Raw genomic sequence first — 24,382 nt, 5'->3', positions numbered from 1 at the left:
TCTCTCATTCTCTCTCTCTCAAATAAATAAATAAAATCTTAAAAAAATAATAAAATAAAATAAAATAATATTTAAACTAAGCCTGAATTTCCCCTTTTATGACTTTTTAAATATCAAATAGACAGGTAACTGGATTTGAATCAAAGTAAGATAGGGAAATATTTTATGAAGATTCTCAAGGTTTGAAAATCCAGGAAAAATTCATTGACTCAAAGACACACCAAGAAACGTTACTCAGAAATTAGAAAATATTAAAGGCGTTATCCAGTTAGTACATGATTGGAAGAAGAAATATTATTCCATTATAAACAACTGTTTAAAAGCATACATATTCTAGCATTAAGATGATGTTTATTCTGATTTGTATATAATTTTGTCTGAGAGTTATGCTTGAAAAACTTTTTCCAGGTTTGGGAAAAAAAAAAAAACCCAAGTCTTTGCCTGTGACTAAAAAGTGGATTAAGGACTATAACCCACTGAATTCAGACATCTTGCTAATAAGTAGATGCTAATATGGTAGTTCTGTTCCTTGAACTTTTTTTGCTTGGATTTTTGAACAATTATTTTTTTCCTTCAACATCTTTTTTTACATTCTGAAACTGCTGCAAAGAGTAAGAGATATTTTCAACCTCAGAATGGAAAGGAATTGAACCATAGTCTGATGAAAGCATGCACAGCAAAACATTAAGCAGATGGAAACAATTCAACATGCATTTTTTATTTTATATAAGAAAACTAATTTCACTTTCAAGGACTGGAAAAATGTGTTATTACCTATTTTATTTGGAACGAATACGTCTGGTATTATTCCAGTTTACAGAAAAAAGCATTAGACTGGGAGTCAGGCTTGTTCCAGATCAACCTCCAATTGGCTTGACGACCTTAGGCAAATTGGTTAATCTATTTGCAATTTACTTTCTAAAATGACATTGAAGTCTTTGAGCTAGGCTATCTCTTCCAATTCTAACATTGTATGTTTTTCATCTGTATTATTCAGATGTGGTAAAAAAACTTCATGGTGGATAAGTCCTCTCTGTGCGTGAAAAAGTCCTTTTGTTTTGTGGCTTTAGTTTTTAAGGGCTTCCTTTGGCTTTACATTTGTTCCTTGCTTTGTGCCTGCTTATTTTATATTTGACTCCATTATTGACAGCTTTATAAAGTGAACGGAACTAGATCATCCTGAGGAGAAGGAAGACTGATTAAGGAGAAAGATGAATAAGGCTGAAAAAGAATAAAAAGAAGCTGAGAAAATCATTAATCAAGAGAGTAGCAAGAGAGGAATGAAAACCGTAACCTCAAAACCCCTTTGATTCAGGAAATACTTTATCACTTTATTTCAAATTAACTCTTTGCATGAGTTTCCTCAGATCATTTCTATGTGTCAAGAACCATGGGTCAAAGGTATTTGACTCATCTTATTCTCCTTTTGCTTATTTTATGCCTCTTATTTACTAAAATTCTAAAACAAATTTGTGGACTCAATTCAACCACTCTGTTTGTATTCAAATCTATTCTTGTTAAACTTTTAGAGTTGATTCCTTTTTTAAAAGTCATGATTAAAAAGCCCCTTAGCTTCTGGAACACACTCTCTTGTTTCTCATTTGACCTCCCTGACAATTCCTGTCTGTCTCCCTTGCTGGCCCCACCTCGACTTTGGGATGGACATCTCAGTGTTGTGCTGCCCCAGGACTCCCTCCTCAGGCCCCGTGCTGTCCTTACTCACTCTGATCCTTAGGTGACCCTGGCCAGTTTTATTACCTATCATCTATATGCTGGTCAGAACTCCCATATGGAGACCATGGGGACACCTGCTAATTATGCAAAGCTGGTTTATTAAGTTTGCTAAGCAAGGGAGAGTCTCACCTGGACAAAGTCTCAGGGGTGTCTCAAAAGGGGGACACAGGGAAGGACAATTACAGGGCTTTAAGAGTTGGAGTTAGTCATATGGTAGTTTTAAGATGGAAGCAAGTAAGTGTGTTTGGGCAAGAATTGGTCAGAATTGAGTGACTTGCTCTTGAAATGCCTCCTTGTCAGAAAGGCCTTCCTTGATTATCTTTTATGAAATAGAGCAACTCTATTCCAACTTTTTATTCACTCAAACTGCTTTATAATTCATAGCACTTTTCCTCACTTGGCATATTTTATATCGATTTATTTTTTTATTGTCGGACTCCTGCTGTTATGTAAAGTTCCACTAGGGCAGGGTTCTCACCTGTCTGGCTCCCTGCCAGATCCTTAGCACTCAGAATAAAGCTTAATAAGTATTCAGTGCACATTTGTGGAATAAATGAATAAATGGTACTCTTAATGTTAGCTGTAACTACTTTTTAACTTTTAATTATTTAGTAATTATTTCTTAGCTTAAGTTTGTGATTACTTCTGAATCCTTTTCAAAGGCTGCAAATAGTCAATGTGTCCCTAGCAGAGGCTCCTCGGTTTGAACGCCAGCTTGTCTGGATTCGTGGCTGGGGTCTCCTTGACTAGTCCATGACAGCAGTTAGTGGACATGAGGGATATGACTGACCTCTTGCTTTACTTCCCCAGTCCTTTTATTTTATTTATTTTTATTTATTATGTTATGTTAATCACCATACATTACATCATTAGTTTTTTTTTTTTTTTGAATTTTAGCAACAGTATTTTTATTTGTAAATCATGCACAAAGGCCTATGAAATAGGTTTTCTTAGAACAGACCCATCTTGGCTAACTCAGTGGCACAATTCAAAAGTGAAAAATTAAGATATATTCTTTGTACAGAAGAGTCTTTAATAAACCCAAGGAATGTTTTCCACCAAGACTAGACCCTAGTTTTGCATGCAAAGGCTGATGACTTTTATCACACACCAAGATTTGCTTTAATAGTTAAGGGACAGCAGAATCAGGCTAGCAAAAAGTCACCAAGACAACAGAACATTTTCATTTGAGAGTAGTCATTTATTAACTGACCAGATTACAAAAATAATCATGGCAGATACCTTAGTTCATCCTTCTAATAAGCCTATTGATCTGGTCTTCCCTGTTACCAGCATCTCCACCTTCTACAAAATGGGTGGTCTTTTTCTTCATTCTCCCTTGTGGAGAAGATAATTTGAAGGGCCATAAAATGTTGTTTGATTCTTCGAAACGTTTTCCAACAGTATAGATCTTGTGAAGCAGATCCTCCATGCAGATGATGCCATATTTACCAAGAGATCGGGCAATCAATGTGTTATCTGTCAGGGCAATTCGCTTCTTGTTGATTTTGCCATAACCTCGCTTGTAGATCAATTCATTCACCGACTTCAGGTTTGGGTACCCCCATGCTATATAAGGTTCCACAATCCTTAGCATGTTAACTGAAGCCTTGTTGAGCTTAACAAAGGTGCCATTGAAGATCTGGCAAAGGCGAAGAAGCTGCAACACCTTTTGAACCTTTGGGCTCACACCATTGATACCTCAGATCCTGATGAAAAATGCCAATTTGGGTTCCGCAGGTACAGAGAAGTTGCCAGCTTTTCTTGCCATCCTTGCCATTCGAATCTCAGTTCTGTACATCTGCCTATATTCCTTGTGGTATGCTTAGCTTTTTCATAGATAAGCTTCCTTCTTGCCTTTCGAAGCATCTTCTGAGCAAACTTCTTCCTCAGACGCTTGTTCTTCAACTCTGCGAAATTCCTTCGCTTCTTCTTAAGGGTTTCTGGCACAGCAGGAACCTTCTTTTTCTTCTCTTTGGCACCCTCCATGGTTCCAGCCGGAAAAGAGGAACACATCATTAGTTTTTGATGTAATATTCCATGATTCATTGTTTGCGTATAACACCCAGTGCTCCATTCAGTACGTGCCCTCTTTAATACCCAGTCCTTTTATTTTTATGAAACTCAGTATAAAAAAAGAAGCACCTGGCATTTCTCTTGTTCTTCTAATTTTCTTTCCCTTCCTCATTTCTCATTTTCCTCCCTCCCTCAGCTCACCTCTTTTTTTTTTCTTTTATTCAGAAGGGAGGTTGTCAGGTTAGCAATTTACTTATTTGATCTAATTTTAGTACAGCAGAAAAATTAATCACTGATTTTGATTTCTGCCAGAGCTTTCCAGAACTTTCTTAAAACCATGTTTCATAGTCAATGCTTATTTACCTAAATTTACAACTAGTTTTAAAAGAAATGGAGTGTGTACCATGAGTGCTCCAATTTGATAATGAGCAGCATGTGCGAGGATAAATTTCATATGTGGTATAAGCACTGGATGCTTTGTGAGGGTTGGATCAAGAGATGAGATGATAATTAAAATTGTACCTGACACTGTAAAGAAGCTAAGGATGTGCACCTTCTGTAAAATAATTTTGGGGGGTAGATTTTCTTTTGATTTAAATTTTTATCAGTATGATACATGCACAGGTCTAAACATTTTTTTTAAGTCCCAGGAGGTTTACAGTGTTTAAAAATGGCAACAGCAGCGGCCCCTGCTGCCCTCTTTACTCTTCTGCCAAGTCTCAATTCCCAGTGATAACTGCTTTGAATACTCAGCAGGTTGTATTTTTTTTTTCCTAGCATTTACTTTTAAAAATAACTTGTTTTTATTGTTGTCTCTTGATTTACCAATTCTAGATTCTGTCTTGACTTCCTATTATGGTTAGTGAGCATTTGGCTTTCCTTCATCACTCCTCCAAATCTCTGCCCTTATCACTCCAACAGAGTTACATCATAATAAAACGATTATCCTTTACGTTAACATAACTGCAAATGCTATCCCCTGAAAATCCAATTAGTGTGTTATGATTCTATTTCCTTTCTTAAACAATGATTTGCTTTTCCTGTAGTTAACAACTGTCCAATTTCTTCCCCCACCCCCAGTAGTTAGCATTTGACTAACTTATTTCTTGATAATTATCCTTAATTTTTCAAATGTTTTTTCAGCTCTCCCATTAGGGCCCTAGAGTTGGATAATTCCAAGAAGCGCCACTCTCTCCGGAGTTGTGTAATATCATGGTATTGTAAACCTGTCAATAGTATTTTCCAAGTCACCTATTGCTTTTCCATATAAATTTTAGAATCAGCTTGTCAGTTTCCACACACACGTATGCACACACACATAAATTCGCTAGAATTTTGTTTGGGATTGCATTAAATCTATAGATTTGTTTGAGAAGCACTGACATCTTAATATTTATCCTTCCAATTCTTAAACAAGGCATGTCTCTCCATTAATTATGTGTTCTTTAATTTCCCTCAGTATTGTTTTGTAGTTTTCAGTGTAAAGGTGTTATACATATTTTGCCAGATTTATCTCTAATGCTATTTAAATGATATTGTTTTAAAATTTTAATTTCTAATTGTTTGCTGCTGGTATGTAGATATACAATTTATTTTCCTATCTTGATCTGACATCCTGCAACTTGTCAAACTCACTTATTAGTTATAATGGCACTTTTATAAATTTCATTAAATTTAACACATAGGCGATAATGTCGCCTGTGAATAAAGACAGACTTAATTTTTTGTTTCCAATCTGGATGCCTTTTATTTCTCTTTCTTCCCTTATCACACTGTCTACAACAGCTAGTATGTTGAATACAAGCAATGAGAGTGGACATCCTTGGGTTGTTCTTAATCTTAAGGGTGGAGCGTTCAGTCTGTCATCATTAAGTATGTTTAGTGGTAGGTTTTTTGTGGGCATCTTTTTCATATTGAGGAAGTTTCCTTCTCTTCCTTGTATGCTAGAGTTATTATGAGAAATGGATGTTGGATTTTGTAAAATGTGTTCTCTATGTCCATTGAAATTATAACACAATTTTTGTTTTTTTTAATGTGATGTATTGCATTGATTAATTTTAAATGTTAAACCACACATGTGTTCTCTTTTTTTTTTTTGGTAAGATTTTATTTATTTATTTTAGGAAAAAGGAAAGAGGGTGGGGGTGTGGAGGAGGAGGAGATAGAGAGGGACAGACTCCCTGCTAAGCTGGAAGCCCAATGTGGGGCTCTGTCCCAGGACCCTGAAATCATGACTTAAGCCAAAAACAGGAGTCAGACACTTAACTGACTGAGCCACCCAGGCATCCCTGAGCATGTATCTTTGGGTTAAACTCCACTTTGTCATGAGGAATTTGCTTTTAGATATTGTTGATTCAACTTTCTAAACCTTTGTTCAGAATTTTTGTGTCTGTGTTTGTGAGAAATACCATCTGTAATTTTCTTTTTTTGTAATATCTCTGTTAGGTAGAGGTATTACATTACCAGCACAATGCTGGTCTGATAGGAGTCATTGAAAAGTGCTACCTTATCTTCAATTTTCTAGAACGTTCTGTGCAGAATTGGTATTTTTTTTCCTTAAATATTTCTTAAATATGCCTTTAAATTTATTATTTCACCAGTGAAGGAATCTGAATCTGGGGTTGTCTTTGTCAGAAAAATTTTAATTAGAAATTAAATTTTCTTAGTCAATTTGGGGCCGACATTAGTTCTTCTTGGTGGTCTTTGGTAGTATGTTATTCAAGAAAATTTTCCATTTCATGTAAGTTTTTAAATTCACTGGCATAAAGTTATTCATAATATTTCATTGTTATTCTTTTAATATCAGTATAACTTATGTCACTTCTCTCATGTCTGATATTGGCAATTCATGTATTAGTTCTTTTTTTTTTCCTGATCAGTCTGGCTAGTGGTTTATGAATTTTATTGATTGCAAAGTGCATTTCTTATAAGCAGCATAATTTGGATCTTGCCTTATTTAACCAATATGACAATCTTGGACTTTTAATTGGTAGTATTTATATTCAACGTGATTATTGATATGGTAAGATTTAAATCTATCATCTGATGATTTGTTTTCTATTGTCTTATTTGTTCTTTGTTACCTTTTTTCTTTTTATTACTTCTTTTGAATTAATTGAATTAATTTTTCATGATTCCATTTTACCGCCTTTTTTGGCTTGTTTAATAGCTTTAACTCCTTTAAAAAAATTTTTTTTAAAGATTTTATTTATTAGAGAGAGAGAGAGAGCATAAGATGGGGGAGGGTCAGAGGGAGAAGCAGACTGCCCACTAAGCAGGGAGCCCGATGTGGGACTCGATCCTGGGACTCCAGGATCGTGACCTGAGCCGAAGGCAGTTGCTTAACAAACTGAACCACCCAGGCACCCCAAATTTTTATTATTTTAGTACTTGCTTTTGGGTTCATAGTATATTGCAGTCTGCTATCAAGTGATTATATACTACCTTCCGTATAGTATAACATAGTATAGTATAGTATACTTCTTGCCATGGTATACTTCCATTTCACTTCTTCTGACCCTTGTGCTATTGTCATATATTTTACTGTTATATTTCTTACAAACTCCACCATACATTGTTTTTCTTTTTGTTTAAATGTTTAATTAACTTTAAAAGAGATTTAAGTAATATGATTACGTCTTGTATTTTGACCCATATAGCTAACTTTTCTTGTGTTCTTCATTCTTTTGTTCCAGATTTTCACCTAGTCTCATTTCCTTCTACCTGGAGGAATTTCTTTAATGGTTTTTGTAACATGGGTCTCCTGGTAACAAATTCTTCCAGCTTTTGTATGTTTGAAGATATCATTTTTTGCCTTAATTTTTGAGAGATAGTTTTGCTAAGTATAGAATTAGTCTTCTAGCACCCAGTGTAGTTTACTCGGAAATCCAATTACTTTCTAATTCTTGTTAAATGTATCTCTTGGAAGCTTTTAGGGTCATATCTTTATCTCTGATGAGTGAAAATTTCAGTGATGCACCTTGGTATTCTTGTGAGGGCAGTTTTCTGGCCTTTCCATGAGACTAGTAACCTTTAGTTCTGGGAAATTTTGTTTCTTTAACAATTTTCACTCTTCTAATAACTTTTTTCTTTCCTACAAGTATTAATTCAATGTTAGCATCCTTGATTGTCTCTCTATGACTTATCATTTCTTCCCTTAACAAAAAAATAAAATCTTTTTTTGTATGTGTGTATGACATACTTTATTTTCTGTGCAGTTTTGGGGAAATTTATCATCTGGGAAATTTCCTAAATTTTATATTGCTTTGTTTATAGATATGTTTCTGCTCTCATAGTTTTTTTTCCCCTGCTCTTATAGTTTTAATGTTCAAGAGTTCTTTCTGATTTTTTCTTTTGTTTTGAATATTCTTTTCTTTTTCTGAAACATCTTTGTTTTTCTATTTCAATATATTTTATTAGTTTTTTTTATGCTTAGAACTTTATTCTCTCATTGCTGTTTTGTCTATAGGGATTTTTTTTACTCTTTATCTGTCTCATTTTGACATCTTTCCTCAGTTATTAGTGATCGTTGCTTGGCTGTCCATTCACATTTAAGAGTGAGACACTACAGAATGGAATATTATCTCTTGAATATTTGAAGTGCATGTCATTGTGGCAGGTGCTCTACAGGGAACCAATTTACTTTACTGGGGGACTCCTAATTGTCAACGTGGAAAGATATGTTTATGTATTTTCTTTAAGGCCATTTCTTTTCTCCAGAAAAGAATTTTTCAATTTTTGGGCACCTGGGCAGCTCAGTCATTAAGCGTCTGCCTTCGGCTCAGGTCATGATCCCAGGGTCCTGGGATCGAGTCCCACATTGGGCTTCCTGCTGGGTGGGAAGTCTGCTTCTCCCTCTCCCTCTCCGCCTGCTTGTGTTCCCTCTCTTGCTGTGTCTCTCTCTGTCAAATAAATAAATAAAATCTTTAAAAAAAGAATTTTTCCATTTCCTTCATGGGAGAAATAGCTTGGCTATAGGATTTCTGGGAAGCAGGAAGGGGTTTGGGGGCTCCCAGGATTCATATGTAGATTTTCTTTTAATATCATGTTTAATGTTGCTCTTTATTATGCTGATGTCCTTGAGTCCCAAACTCCTTCCTTTTTATTTCTCCTGAGAATAAAGCAAGCTCCTGTTTAAATTGCACTGGGGTATGCAAGTCGCTCTTTATGGGGATGTTATCCAGCCCTATGTGATGGAGAGGGACACTGGAGGTCTGTCTGCTCCAAATACAGTTGTCAGCCAATTCTATGTTTTAGCCCTTGGTCTGTTTCCACTCCTCTGTGGTACCCGGTGTCATGGCACTATTCTCCCAGGAGCAAATTCGCTTGCTTCTTAGATATATCTCCTGCATGTGCTTTAGGAATAGTTTTCTTCTCTTGTTCTGAATCAGTTATGGCTCTTCCATTTCTTTGAAAATTCTTGTCTGCTATCATCTACACTTCTGTTCTCATTGCCCACGTGGGTTCATACCCTCTTTCTGTTTTAAAAAAATCATGTTCAAGCCTTCATTGGCAGTTTAATTGTTTTTTTAAAAGACTATACTAGAGTTAAGTTTAAATTGCCCTAAAGACTTCTGGCTATGTTTAAAGGAATTTAGTCAGAGAAGAGGCAGTGAAAGAGTTTTTGTTCAGCATCTACTACATGCTAGGTTTTGTGTGATATACTTAAACCTACCTTATATGTTAGGTAGCTCTATCCTCATTTAAAAGGGAGGAAACAAAGACATTTTAAGTTGAACTTTTTCCAGACTATAAAAGAAAGAATTCAGCTTTATGTATGATACAACTTCATACTTTTTTCTATGTACCAGTGCTTTTCAACTCCTAGGGAGGCCAATTGGTCCAGTTCGGGACTGTCCCAGTTTTAGAATGGGAAGTGCCACATGCCCAGTATCCCCTGAGTCCAAGGCAAAATGGGATGGTTCTGGCTGCACATTAATATCACAAGAGAGGGCTTTTCAAAATATAAATTCCTGGGTCTCACCTTCCTAAGAATCTGACTTAATGATTTTGGGGTGGGATCTGGTACCAGTATTTTTAAAAAGCCAGAATTATTTGATTCAAGTGTTCACAACCACTGCCTTATACCATGCTGCTCCCCAAGGAGTCAACAACCTTGATTCCATTGTCTTTTAAACCCTACCTGGCACCTAAAGCCCTAAATCCTGGGGTTATCAGTATACACAGCATAACAAAGGAATAGCCTCTAGACTGGGGTGGTTGACTAAACTGTCCTGCTGCCTCTTTTTGTAAATAAAGTTTTATTGGAATACAGCAGTGTCCGTTGTATTCTCCATGGCTGCTTTCTTGCTGTTGCTATAGCTGCAGGGTTGAGTAGTTCGACACTCTAGAGTCTACAGATGTTGAAATATTTACACACTGGCCTCTCACATAGAAAGTTTGCAGACTCCTGCTCCTGACCCTAACATGAATCAAATATAGAAACAAAACAAAATGGAACAAAAAAGCCCCACCATATTAGAAGTGTCATTGTGCACTCAGCAAAAGAATTCTTCCTTGACTCAAGACATAGTTCTAAGGTGGAAAGGAAGTTGTGAAATGTACCCCGTGCCTTTCATGCATTAATGTGCCTCTATATAACCTGGGTATCTTTTAAAATGCAGATTCTGTTTCAGTAGCATGAGGTGGGGCCAAAATGCTGCATTTCTAACAGCTTGCAGATGGTGTTAATGGTGTTCCTGATGCAGCAAACAGAGTTGGAATAGCAGATATGTAGACAACTGGTTGCTTATCACAGTGCAGGGTGAAATCACCTAAAGCCATAAAGGCAGCTGTTTGCTGCCACAGAAAGAGCTACTGCTTATTGACCATGTCTCTGGACCAGGTAAATGAACAGAGGAACACACTGCAGGAAAGAACTGGTCTTTCCTATCACTTTCCAACAGTGGCTCTCAAGGTGCATACAAGATGTCTCAACATCAGCATTAAGAGATAACATCTTAGAGGCCTAGCTTCACATCTAATTCTGGGCCAGGAAATCCTTCGGAAGGCACAGGTTGCTGTGCTGAAGGTGTGGCATATGAACATTTTCTCCAACTGCCAGAGACAGTTTCACACTGATACTCTGCAGGAGGCCGCACACACTGAAGGTACCGCAAGTTCAAAGAAAGTGCAACCCCATCCGGAGTAAAACAATGATTTTCTATCTAAAAAAAAAGAAAAAAAGAAAGCCAGCTTGTATTTAATTTTGCACTTTTTTTGGTTGTTTGATTATGCTTTAAGTTGATACTGCCTCATATTTTTATTTTAAAAATAAATTATAAAATCTACATGTATAGTAAAAAATCAGAAATAAAATATTAAAATATCCATAATCACACATATCATGTATGAACATGCCTATTTTCCAAGACCTTCACACAAACTGGTTATTATATACTTTGAAAATAAGTTCAATAGATGAAAAATGCCATCTTATTATTTTAATTGACATTCTTTCAACCTAGGAATGTTCTTTACAGAAGTAATATGTGCCCATTGAAAAAGCAATTAAATAGTTCAGAAATATATGACACAGAAATTTAGAAATTTAAAGGTTTTTTTCTTAATTCTAACAATTTGATATACATAGACTGATGAGTGTATAAATACCTACTTATATAACTAGACTCATTTTTCCTTTGGCTGATTTGTTCAAGACCTGGATTTAACTGTGCCATTCATCGGATGGATAAACTTGGAAAAATTATGTAAATTCTCTCTTCCTCTGTAGAATGTATCAGTCATATAGATGTGTATAATATATGTCTGTGTCTGTGTATATATATATATATATATCTCCTATGCTTCCAGCTTATCTTTTGCCTTTGTATGTCTTCTGGTGTGCATTCTTTCTAACTACTATGTGGTCAAATCACTTGAACTATTTTTAAGTGTTTTCTTTAAGGTTTGGTGTTCTGTTTTCCATACCTTTTTACTAGAGAAGATGCATTATTACTGTTTATGCTGATGTTTTGATAAAAAGTTTTCTACTTTTTGGAAAAGTCAAATTTCCTAGAACTTCAAGTTCAGCCTAAAGAGGAAACTTGGTTTTCATCCCTTTATTACCAGAAGGCTATATAGAGCAATACAGATGACGTGTTTTTCAAATTATAGATCCAAGGTCCTTGAAGTCCTACTAGAGCTCCAAGGTAGGTCCTTGACATACGTAGCTTGGCAAGTTCACAGAAGCTTACAAGTCACTGGTGTGTTTTTCAGAATTCAAGACATACCACATCCTGAATACAAGAACACTTAATCCAAAAGTATTTGGAAAACTTTTCTGTAAGGAAACATGGATTTGTTGACAGCCTTCACGATCCCACTGCCTCCTGGTGAAATAGTATATATTAAATGAGACTGTGATGCTGGAATGGTAGAGTCAAAGAAAGAGGCCTTGATCTTCACCACCAATTTCTGGCTAAGAGATTAAGAGTGAAATATGCTGCTGAGGGTCTGAATCAGAGTGAAATGGCGTCTATCTGTGCCACAGCTTTTATCTGTCAACTTTCATTGGCCAAGTGAAGACACAGCAAATGAAAGTGTTTGGAGCCACTGTAACGATAGATTGTTTTTTGGAAACTGTCTTCTGAACAGTTGAACTTGCTTTAACCTTAGTAGTTTCTTACTATCACTTTGTTGGTCAAGGTATTTGACACAATGTCCTTTAGTTATTTGAGGTTACCTTAATACCACCTTGTTAAACTTTTCCCTTCATTGCTATTCAAACATTTTCTTTTTTTGCGAGTATATGTTTTGGCATAGAATTCTGGAGGACAAACTTACCTACTAAATTATTCTATAAAAATAACATATTTTCCTGAATTCCTATTAAAATTTTAACACTTGCTGCTTGCCGTTTGACATTTTCACCAACATGAGCATTATGAAGTTTCTGTTAAGTTTTAAGTGTTTTTATGTGACCTACAGATAGCCTTGGATATTGATATCTTTGTTTAAATGCATACTGCAAACTTGCAAGGAAAGCAAATCAAAGTAAACACTATTTCTCTTGTCAACTGAGATGCACAAAAATCCTTGACAATGGTTTTAGTGTACAAGGAAACAAGAATCACTGAGATCATGACTAAGCAAAACCTACTAATAAGAATACTGAGTCTAGTGCTAATAAAAAAATTCTCACTTGAGGTACTTGTAGCTTGCAAGTTATTAAAGCCAAACCATTACCTTTTATTATCTACTCAAAATTTTTTCTATCCATTCAATATATTGTATTAGGGTTTGTGGAAAGAGTGCATATGTTTTATAGTTTCATAAATTCTTCTGGTTTTATTTGTCAATATTTACTATTTTGAGAGGCAATATTTTTATTAGCCTAGTGCAATTAGCTTTCAACAGGGTCCTTAAATTATTATCAGCACTGCAATAAAAAAAAGTAATAGTTTATCATTCCTGTCTACTCTTTCTATTAAAATACATGTCATTGACAGATTCCTGAAAGAAAAAGAAATGTTCACGCACACCATATCTAAGAGATAGGATTTTGTCATTCATAACAATTATTTTTGTGTCTGATATGGGATTTGCCTGTGTGGGTTATTTATTTATGCTTGTGAAATCTAAACCGACTTTATTTCTCAGACTTCTCTAACCAGGACTTGTAGAGGAGAAAAAAAATTCATCCATAACAATGACCGCAATGAGTTAGATTAGGGATCAGTCAACTTTGGCCTCTAGATGCCACATTCAGCCCGCTGCTTGTTTTTGTCAAGTTGTATTGGGACATAGCTGCACTCATATGTGATTGTATTGTCTATGGTGGTTTTTGTGCTATTTTGGAAGAGTTGACAGAGGAGAAACAGAAACCTGTGGCCTACAAAGCCAAAAGGTTTGCTATCTGAACCCATCAAAAATTTGCCAGTCCCTAAGTCTGATTACTTTTTTGGAGGGCAATTTACTTGGCCACCAAAGATTATACTTTTGATATGCTAAATTCGGGTTATTTAAAATTTTTTTGTATTTATTTTTCTATTTTTGAATAGGAGATACATGTATATGGTCTAAAAGTTAATAAGTACAAAGGAGTATATAGTGAAAAGTAAGCCTCTCTTCCACCCTTGACTTCCCGTTTCTCTCTGAAAAACCATTGTTGTTACCTGTTTCTTGCTGTGTCTTTCCAGAAATATTCTGTCTATATAATCTTATATGATTATAATCACACTTTTTGGATTGCTAACAACATATACATTATTTTCTGCATTTTGCCTTTTAAAAAAGTTTTAATTATGTATCTTGGAGATTTTTCCACAACCATACAGGTAGAGCTACCTTTTATTTTTAATAACTAATCGTATTAAATTATATTGTTTAATTATAATTTATTTAGCACCTTGTTAATGGACATGTTGTTTTTCCTCTTATAAAATCCTGCAAACTTTTGGGGGGGGGGCATGTGTATGTTTCTGTGAACATGTACAAGTATATTTCTAGGATAATTTCCTGGAAGTACATTCCACACTTCAAGGATATGTGTGCTTTAAATTTTTTTGATTAATGTTGCCAAATTGCCCTCTACAGAGTAGGTACGAATTTACACCCCTGCCTAGGAAGATGTAAGAACACATGTAAGAACATCTACATGCTACATTGAGTGTTCTCAGACTTTTGGCATTTTCTTTCTGGTCGAGAAAATAATGTGTCTCATTGTAGTTTTAATTAACATTTATGTTGTAATGAGTGAGGTTTGCCACGTTTTAATATATGATCAGCCATTTGTATTTCCTTTTCTATGAACAGTTTGTTTGTGTTGCTTAATTTATTATTATTTAATTTCTTTTCCTTTTCCTGTGACCAGGCTTTCTCTCCCCTCTCTGGTTTTAATAAACAAATGCACACTTTACTAGCAGTCAAGTGGGTTGGCCATTCTCCTCTCTGGCACTTTAAGGAGATGGCTTCTGAGCGGCAGAAGTGGAGAGTGTTAGCTCCTACTTCCTGTAATAATTCTGTTCCTGTGTAAAACAGATAACCTTCCTTTTAGGGACCTACAATTTAACATATCCCTATCTGCACTCATTATGAAAAAGAAGCTAGCTTTCAATATATGGTTGTCAATTTAAATATATTTTCATCGTGGAACTATTTCTTTGAACAAAAGTCTTATGCACATATCGAATATATATACAACAGATTTGTTTTAAAAATGAATTTTAGAAGAAACCGCTTAGGAGCTTATCAAGTTGAATATCATAAACTCTTTATCACTTCTAAAAAGCTCAAATAAATCCCTGTAGGAGGACTAGAGCTACACTGCCAGAACTAGCAGTGAAGAGGTTCTCACATACAAAAATACCATAGTGGGGCACCTGGGTGGCTCAGTCGGTTAAGCGTCTGCCTTCAGCTCAGGTCATGATTCCAGGGTCCTGGGATTGAGCCCTACATCGGGCTCCCTGCTTAGTGGGGAGCCTGCTTGTCCCTCTGCCTCTGCCCCTTCCCCGTACTTGTGCTCTCTCTCTCTTGCTCTCTCTCATTCTCAAATAAATAAATAAATGTACCATAGCAAGACACTGGTGAGGGGCCCAGTTGAACTTCCAGATCTAACTGGACATCTAGAATGCCCATTTATCTCACCTTAATTATTAAGAAAATATACCCAGGCTTTTTGGATCTGAGGTAACCTACTGATTTTGAACAGGTTAGGCTGATTAATTTTGGTTGAATTATTTGTGGCATTATCTTCTGAGTATTCTCTATATTAGCTCCAATCATTCAGTTACATAGGTGTACAATTTGCAAGTAATTCATATTGGAGATTCACCATGGAAGTTCTTCAAGAAGAATATGGTGCTCTTTTCTGGAGTGTCATTTTTTTTCTTGGAAAACATTAAATTTATAATTATAAAATTATATACTTAGTAAATTTAATTATTTAATTAATATAAATTATGTGTATGTGCATATATATGTGTGCATGTATGGTGTGTATAAAAATAGAGACAAAAAACTAATTGTGGGAATGTTAAGAAGTGATGTATCTAGTGATATATCTAAGATTATGCACATTCTCAACTCGAGCAATGTTGCCTCTACTGGGGTGGAGATTGGTTGTTGGGAGGCCAAAAAACTTACTCCTTTTATCTATTAAGTATAAGTATATATACAGTATATATATATATATATAATATATATATATTATATCTGTAGTATTAAAATTTTGGGGGTAGGATTGGCAATTAGGAAAAAGCATCTAAGTTCTCCTTAGAACTGCGCTATTGAAAAAAGGTTGAAAAACACTGTTCCAGGTGAAGGACATATTTGTGTATATTGTACCATTCTTTCAACTTTTCTGAAGGTTTGAAATAGGAGGCCCTGATCATTACTAAGCTTGTTTTCATCCTACTTCTTCACTACATGGTGCTGGATAGTACCAAATGATCTAGATATAATTAAATATATGTAAACATTTTTAGAAATGGTTTTATTGTAAGTAAAAAAGCAAATCTCCTTATTGACCAATCTGGTTGTTAATTGCTTTGATAGCTTAGAGGGAAAGAAAATGCTACAAGGGCAAGAGTAGCTGGAAGATTGGATGCCCAAGACAGGCACTCTAGGGCAGGTACCCTGTAGTTGAGCCAAACAGCCATACCATTTAATGCCCACATAGTGGCTGTTGGAGTAAAGGAGCAGAGAGTGAGTTCCCTGAAAGTCTACAGATGCTACAAAACTCCTGAAATAGATGTTTTGCTTCTTTTGAGCCAGGGGTTTTAAGCTTTTGATTATGCACTAGAAAATTGATTAGCTCAACTTCTTGCTGTAATCGTCCCCAGACATTTGCCTACATGTTATACTATGTCAAAGGTCCTCTTCTTCTGATGGTGATCCCTGATTAACATAATTATATCTCAAATCTGTATTTGTGAGTGTGTGTGCTGTGGTTTTAAAGTCATTTTTCATTCACCTTCTTAAAATACAACTGCTTGAAGTTAAATCTTCGACTGGTGACATTTAGTGATAAAAAAGAAATACTTTGAAGTATAGGTTAAAACCATTAAAAATAATGCAGATAATGGTAGAAAATTCAGAGCAAGCAGAAATCAGCGAGGGTGAAACATATCTGACATTGTTCCTAAAACTCCTCATAGTAAGTTGGCAGATATAAAAATGTACAATATATTTAACAGTTTAAACAAGGGATTATCATCATAGAAACACAGATGAGCCCAAGACTTGGTATCTCTTTTTTATAAAAAAGAAAAAAAAAACTCTTTAGTGGCAAATGTGTAAGTTTATTATTCTTATAGTAGCATTTACAAATCAGAAAAATATTCTAATAGGAGAAAAAGGAGAAATATCTTGGCTAGAAAGAATATTATAAAAGCCCAAATAGTAAAATAACAGTATTTTAAAATTTCTTATAGTCAGTTTCAGCTTCACCTTGAAAAGTGACACTCCTGTGATAGGCATCACTGTGTGATAGAAATGGCTGTATCTATTTGGATCAAAACCAAGCAACCAAGCTAACCAAAAATATTCCCTCATGGAGCATTGTCTGTTCTAATGTGTGTAAAATGCATGCTTTCAACACTGATTGAGAGACTGAGGTTCACTTGGTTGGATAAAAGCATGGATAATAATAGTTATACTTATTTTCAGAATTTGGTGAAATTCTGTGTTTGCTATATTTATAACAATGTCTTTGAAGAGAAGTTATTTTGTAAAGTGCTTCGTGGATAAATAAATTTTCAGTAAGGGAATTTTAATAAAAACTGTCCAGACATTTGCACAGATGGGCCACATCTATAAAAGGAAAAGATGCTTTAGGAACCTTCAATACACCCTACCTCAAACAATCTGCCTCCTGATCTTTTCATTGTGAACCAGGATTTGGGGCAGGGGTAGGAGGGACAAAAATTATTAACTGTTTTGGAAAATAGTTATTTGAATGCTTAACTTTGTCGGCAACTTTTTAATGAGAGAAGAAACATGAAAGGCTTATTCTCCCATATTGTGGAAGGAAATTCTCAAAACTTACTTTTTTTCTTTTCCAGTAAAAGGAGACATTAAGACAAAGTATAAAGGATGGAGGGCTTAAACGAGTGAATCTGCTACTCATTTAATTTAATATGGCGGAATACAAACAATCAACAATTGTGAACGGAGGTTGTTTTGCTACAATAATAAAAGAGATTTGAGAGTTAGATGCAGACAGTTAATTATGAGAACTATGAGTTATTTGATATCCTAGAGCTGTAATGAGAATTAATGGAGTTAATGAATATAAAATTAGATGTCCAGCACCAAGTAGGCAGTCAAAAAAGATAGGTGGTTCATTTTGTGCATGTTAAAAACAAAGCATTAGTGGACTAAAGGACGTAATTATTCATCTTCAATAAAAATATCATTGCATGAGTGCTTCTCTGAGGCGAAAGAACATTCAGCAGACCTGAGTGACCTGACTCCTTGGTAGATATAGTTATCAAAATGTTTACTACTGGTACATGAAAAATTGTGTGCCATACAACTAGTAGTCTGTTGGAGCTAGCTCCTGCTCGAAAGAATCAATTATAAAGTTTTTAGAAATTTTTGCAAGGTTGTTGACATCCCATTGGTAGCTTGAAATCAGCAGTGGTAGGGATATATACACCATAGAAATTGGCAAAAGTGATGCTGGGACTTTTTCCTCTTTTCTTTGAGGATGGTTGTTAAACATTTACAGGTACTCCACTGCATATAGCCTCTGGACTTCTAGACTTCACTGCTTTGTGATTGACTTGACATTTAGCAGTGAAAAAGCATTTTTAGTCTCATAATTGTAAATATGAGCTTTTAAAATATGCTGATATCAAGTAGGAGAAAAAATTGGAGGCTAAATCTGATATGTGGTGCCACTTTTATTAATTTGACCCATTTTCTAAAATTGATACACATGACTCTGTATGTGTTAATAAGAAAGCTACTTTTCATGATGGTATGTAACTTAGAATCTTGGTTTTAAAATTTAAATAAATATGAATTACAGAGTAAAATGAAATATTTATATAAATTCTTTGGCTAAAATGAGGTAATTCAAAAATTTTTTGAATGATGGTCCGGCTCATTCTAGTTTTGGCTTTGGAACTGTTGAGAAGGTATGATTATTCTCTTTGGCTATTAGATAGTGTTCCAACAAAATACATTAAATAAGGAAACCACTTAAAACTCAAATTTGTAAGAATGTCTTATGAGAGTAAATTTTGTTTACATATATACACACATGCACACACACATATCAGATAACCTTCTTTATGAGGGCCTGTACTAGTTTCGTGCTGCTGCTATAACAAATTACCATAAGGTCAATGTCCTCAAAACAAATGTACTATCTTACAGTCTGAAGTTCAGAAGTCCAAAATCATTCTCAGTGGGCAAAAATCAAGGTGTTGGCAGGTCTGCATTCCATTTTCTTGCTTTTCTCATTTCTAGAGGTCACCTGCATTCCTTGGCGAGTGGCCTCTTCGTCTGTCTTCAAGCCAGCATTAGTGTAGTATCTCCAAATCAATCTCTCTCTCTCTTTCTTTCTGTCTCATATCTACTTCCATTGTCATATCACCTTCAATTCTGACTCTTCTGCCTCCTTTCTCTTATAAACACACTTGTGATTACATTTTACTCACCCAGATAGTCCAAGATAATCTTGCCATCTCAAGATTCTTAACTTAGTCCCATCAATAAAGTCCCTTTTGACATGTAAGGCACATATTCCCAGGTTCTGGAGAATCTTTGGATGGACAGCCTGGTGTCAAACAGCCCCCATTCCTCCTGTTGATGCAGGACCCACTGAAAGATATACTGGTCCTCTCTGGAGGCTGCTAGGATGATAATTACACTTCCCCTCTGGCATCCATGTGCTCCAAGCTCTGCCTAGGCCTTTCTGTGATTGAGACCTTACATTTTGCTTCCCTGTGGAAAGGGTTTAACAGATTAAGTGCTTAAGGGTTTAGAGGAGGTGATGCTAAAATTTGCTTTTAGCAAACATATCTGGTGTGCATGATCAGCCCTATTGGTAAAGCTGAATTACAGAGCACTGCTTGGATCCAAGGCCAAATTGAGCTTCACATTCCTACCCCTTGTCTAAATATTTCACCCCGTCCTAGAACTTTTGCAGACCACCCACAGGTCTTCCCCAGCAGTGGGGTGTTCTACGTCTCTGCATCTCTGTTTACCATAGGATTGGTGGAAACCAAAAGGAGAACAAGTGTTTCTTACAGATTGTAGGATAGAGACAGGCAGACAGACAGACAGACAGACAGACACACACACACACACACACACACACACACACACACACACACACATACACACAGATAGAAAGAGAGAGAATATTCCAAAAGGCAGAACCTTGCGTAAGTGGCAACCAGGGAGCAGATTATAGATGAAGGCAGGAGCAAGGGAAGATAGAATCATCGTTCATTGTTCTCTTATGGACAATGTTAACTGAGAAGAACTTTTGCAGTTGTTCTGTTACATTTCTGGCTGCTGCCAAGATTGTCTTTGAACAATGCTTGACAGAATTAGTTTATGAGAATACTTTCCAGCTGATGGTTCTCTAAGATCTGGGGATGAAGAGAATATGCTTCAGTACATTTCCACATGATGTGGAATTTGAGATGGTTAAATATGGAGTACAGTATGGGAAATGCAGTTTACCTGACTGTATTAAGGAATGTTAGAACGACACAGAAGAGTGGGATACATACATGAAAAGGAGGACTAGAAGGGTACCTGTGATAAACCATTCCTTTTGCCAACTCCAATTACTTATGGGACTTATATATTTTATATAATTTTACTTTCTGGGATTATTGAATTGTAAGTGGAAGGATGAAACCTTCCTATTCTCCTCAACACAGGTGGGGTGGAGGGTGTCATGTTGTATAAGAGTTTCTTGAGGATCTGCCAAATAGTCATTTTGGAGCTTTGTCCAAATCTTTGCTCAGCAGAGGGAGGCCCAGAGCTGAGTTGGCTGAAAGAAGCAGCTAAATTTCTCTGCATAAGAAAGTGGAAAATTATTTTTTCTCCTGAGAAGATGTTGGCAGAAAACAGAATGGAGTCAGGTGGAGCCAGGAGAGAGGTACATGACTGAACAGCATGGCAGAAGGACCAAAAATTTAAGAGCAGAGAAATCCAATCAGTTTTGTTTTGATTGGAAAGGGAATGGAGATGATCAGAGCATCTGAACTAGAAGGGAAATGCAATTGTCCTAAGATGATTGCACCCCTTTGTGAATGCCTCCTGTCTTCTTAAACCTTTTTCAATGACTCTTACACAATCACAGTGTTGCACTTTACCTGAGCCCTATGCTCCCAGAAAGCAGCAAAGTTAAGAAATCCTCCCACTCTTTTGTATTTCTGGAAATAGCTACCTCAAAAGAAAAACTTGCCTTTGCTTATTTCAAGATAAGCTCCTCTGCATTCTTCTTGACTCCCATTAGATTCATGGACGATTCTTTTTTTACTTGCCTCTATAAAACCCCAGACCCTCTTCCTTTTCTTTGAGATGCTTCTCATTAATGAATGCTCTCCCTATTGCAATAGCCTGAATAAAATAATATTTCATACAGATATAACCTAGAGAATGTTAAACATCTTTAGGGAATTGTAAACACACAAAAGTTATACTTGTAACTTATTGTCCTCTGCATTTCTGTGGTTCATCATTTTGGTGCCATGACTTGGATTGAATTGGTCTTCTGGGCAGATCTTTATTTGTTCAACCCTTTATCCTCTGTTCCAGACTGGCCATCTGGGGACTCAACAGTGAGTCTAGTTCTAAGTTCTATGTTCTGGACATTTGTCCACTGGGAGAATAATAGGGATTTGATTTTGATTCTTTTGGAGTACCTTCTCAATTTCTGGTGCTGGCTTCTTTCAGTTTATGGTTTGAATGTTTGGTGACCTCTCTGTAAACAGATTAGTGGCTTGAAGAGATCTTATTTCTATTAAGTAAAGGGCAACAGAGAATCTAGTTTGTTAGTCTTTTCTGTTTATCTTCTAATATATTTTGAGGTCTAATCAATTAAGAATTTGTACCCCCTGAGAAAAGAACAGCTCTTCTGTGAGTTTTGCATTTCTGTATTTATGCTTGACCCATGGCTGAAATTTTAGAATTGAAGGTGCAGACTTTCTCTCTCTACTTATTTGTTTGTTTTTAGGTCTGTGATTTAGAAAGGCCTTTTATGTTTCATTGTGTGAGTGTATAATATTTTCCTATCTCTGGGGGCACCTGGGTGGCTCAGTTGGCTAAGCATCTGACTCTTGATTTCAGCTCAGGTCATGATCTTAGGGTTGTGAGAGTGAACCCCACATTGGGCTCCATGCTGGATGTGGTCTGCTTAAGATTCTCTCTCCCTCTGCCCCTCCTCCCATCTCTCTCTTTCTCTCTTTCCCTTCTGTCTCTGGATGGTGTTACTAAGCTGGAGTATAAGTTTATAAATTTTTTTAAAGATTTTATTTATTTATTTGAGAAAAAGAGCTTAAGAGAGAGAGAGAGCACGAGCAGGGGAGGGGCAGAGGGAGAGGGAGCCCCACGTGGGGCTTGATCCCAGGATCCTGGGTTCATGACCCGAGTCTAAGGCAGATGCTTAACTGACTGAGCCACCCAGTGCCCCTAAATTTATAAATTTCTTTTTTTTTAAAGATTTTTAAAAATTTATTTACTTGACAGAGAGAACAAGCAGGAGTGAGCACAAGTAGGGGGAGCAGCAGAGAGAAGGAGAAGCAGACTCCCCACTGAGCTGGGAACCTGATGCGGGGCTCAATCCCAGGACCCTTGGATCAAGACTTGAGCTGAAGGCAGAGGCTCAGCTGACTGAGCCACCCAGGCGCCCCTATAAATTTCTTTTTTTTTTTTTTTTAAAGATTTTGTTTATTTATTTGACAGAGACACAGTGAGAGAAGGAACACAAGCAGGGGGAGTGGGAGAGGGAGAAGCAGGCTTCTGCTGAGCAGGGAGCCTGATGCAGGGCACAATCCCAGGACCCTGGGATCATGACCTAAGCCAAAGGCAGACGTTTAACGACTGAGCCACCCAGGCGCCCCTAACCCCTATAAATTTCTTAAGAGAACTTTATTTTGATTGGCCTAGAAATAAAATATGCTTAAATAAACTTTCCTAAAATTCCCTGAATTTGGGAAAATTGAACCTCAAATATTTTCAGTATAAAAAAGAGGCGTTTTTATTAGAAATTAACTCAGAAATGTTTTAAGAATTCAAGTTCATGTAATTTTGATAAATCTTTGGCAAATAAGACTACTTTAATAATTTTGGTTTAATCAAAAACAGGTATGTTTTCTCTGAGTTGTCAGCATCAAGTATAACACGTACATTTTTATTCTACTTGGATATTTTCTTCCTTGGATTTAATCCAAGTTGAGTTAATTAATGAATATTCATTGGATACCTACATCATTTCTAAGTAAGATAGAGTACTGAAACATTAATCACTAGGCATGATTTTAATATTGTTTTTGCCTCTTGTTTTATATGTGACAGAGAGGCTGCATAACTATATTTGAGTCTATTAAATGTGTTCCCGATTTCTATTTTGAGAAGTTGTACCATAAGGGCTATAGAAGGTTATGAGATGTGTATTCATGAGCCCCGCCATTCTGCTGAGAAGTGCTGGTGTGTGACAGACAATTTACAACATCCTCCTCCACCTTTTCTCTGAGATAGAAACTACTATGGTTGAAAGTTATAATCAATATACATGAATGAATCTCTACTAGAAGCAATTGGGGGGGCACCTGGGTGGCACAGTTGGTTAAGCATCAGACTCTTGGTTTTGGCACAGGCTGTGATCTCAGTGTTGCATGATCCAGCCCCATGTCCCACGTCAACACCATGCTCAGTGTGGAGTCTGCTTAAGATTCACTCTCCCGGGCTACCTGGGTGGCTCAGTCCATTAAGCATCTGCCTTCCCCTTAGGTCATGATCTTGGGGTCCTGGGATCCAACCACTGGGGATCCCTGCCTGGTGGGAAGTCTACTTCTTCCTCTCCCTCTGCCCCCCGACCCCCCACTCCATCCCTCCACCCCACGCTCATGCTCTCTCTCTCCAATCAATCAATCAATCAATCAATCAATCAATCTTATAAAAAAGCAATGGTGGTAAAGAGGAACAGCTTTGTTTCTAAGATATGCAGGATGTGTTTTTGTGAAGGAAAAAAGAGAGTAATTTTGTCTTAAAGTAACATAACTAGTTGCTCCAGAATGAGAAATGGAAAATGTAGGACAAAATTGCCTATGAAAGTTTCCCAAAAGGGGAATGTTATTAGAATAGAGGAAGCTGGCTAAGGTTTGATAAATTTATTTATAAGATTTTCAAAGAGTCTTAGTATCAAATATTATACTGATATAAAATTAGAATTTGACTTTCTTTTTGTCAAAATGACAGAATTTTCTTGGATTAGTGGTCTGCTCTTAGTAATAGGTTGTAAATGGTTATTCTTTATCTTCTGCATAGTTTATCTAGATAACAAAGATTCTACATCTTGCCAGAATAATCTTCTATGGTTTATGTTGACTTTGTTATGTGCCAGGAATGGCCAGCAATCCCTGTACCGATGGATGAAAAATGACTCCAGACTTTGCCGTGAAAGAGAGGAGAAGGCAAGGGAGTCAACGCTCAGAGATGAAGA

At 36.3% G+C, this 24,382-nt stretch overlaps 1 pseudogene; it reads right to left on the bottom strand.

Moving 5' to 3' along the window:
* Positions 1-2,928: 2,928 nt before the first annotated feature.
* LOC112829900 (large ribosomal subunit protein uL30 pseudogene) lies at positions 2,929-3,723 on the bottom strand (annotated as a pseudogene).
* Between the last annotated feature and the right edge of the window lie 20,659 nt (positions 3,724-24,382).

This window comes from Callorhinus ursinus, unplaced genomic scaffold, assembly GCF_003265705.2.
Source record: "Callorhinus ursinus isolate GAN/ISIS: 27379988/994484 unplaced genomic scaffold, GSC_fseal_2.0 scaffold1, whole genome shotgun sequence".
Lineage (NCBI taxonomy): Eukaryota > Metazoa > Chordata > Mammalia > Carnivora > Otariidae > Callorhinus > Callorhinus ursinus.
The sequence above is the reverse complement of the archived record's forward strand: the minus strand, read 5'-3'. Positions and strand labels throughout refer to the sequence as shown.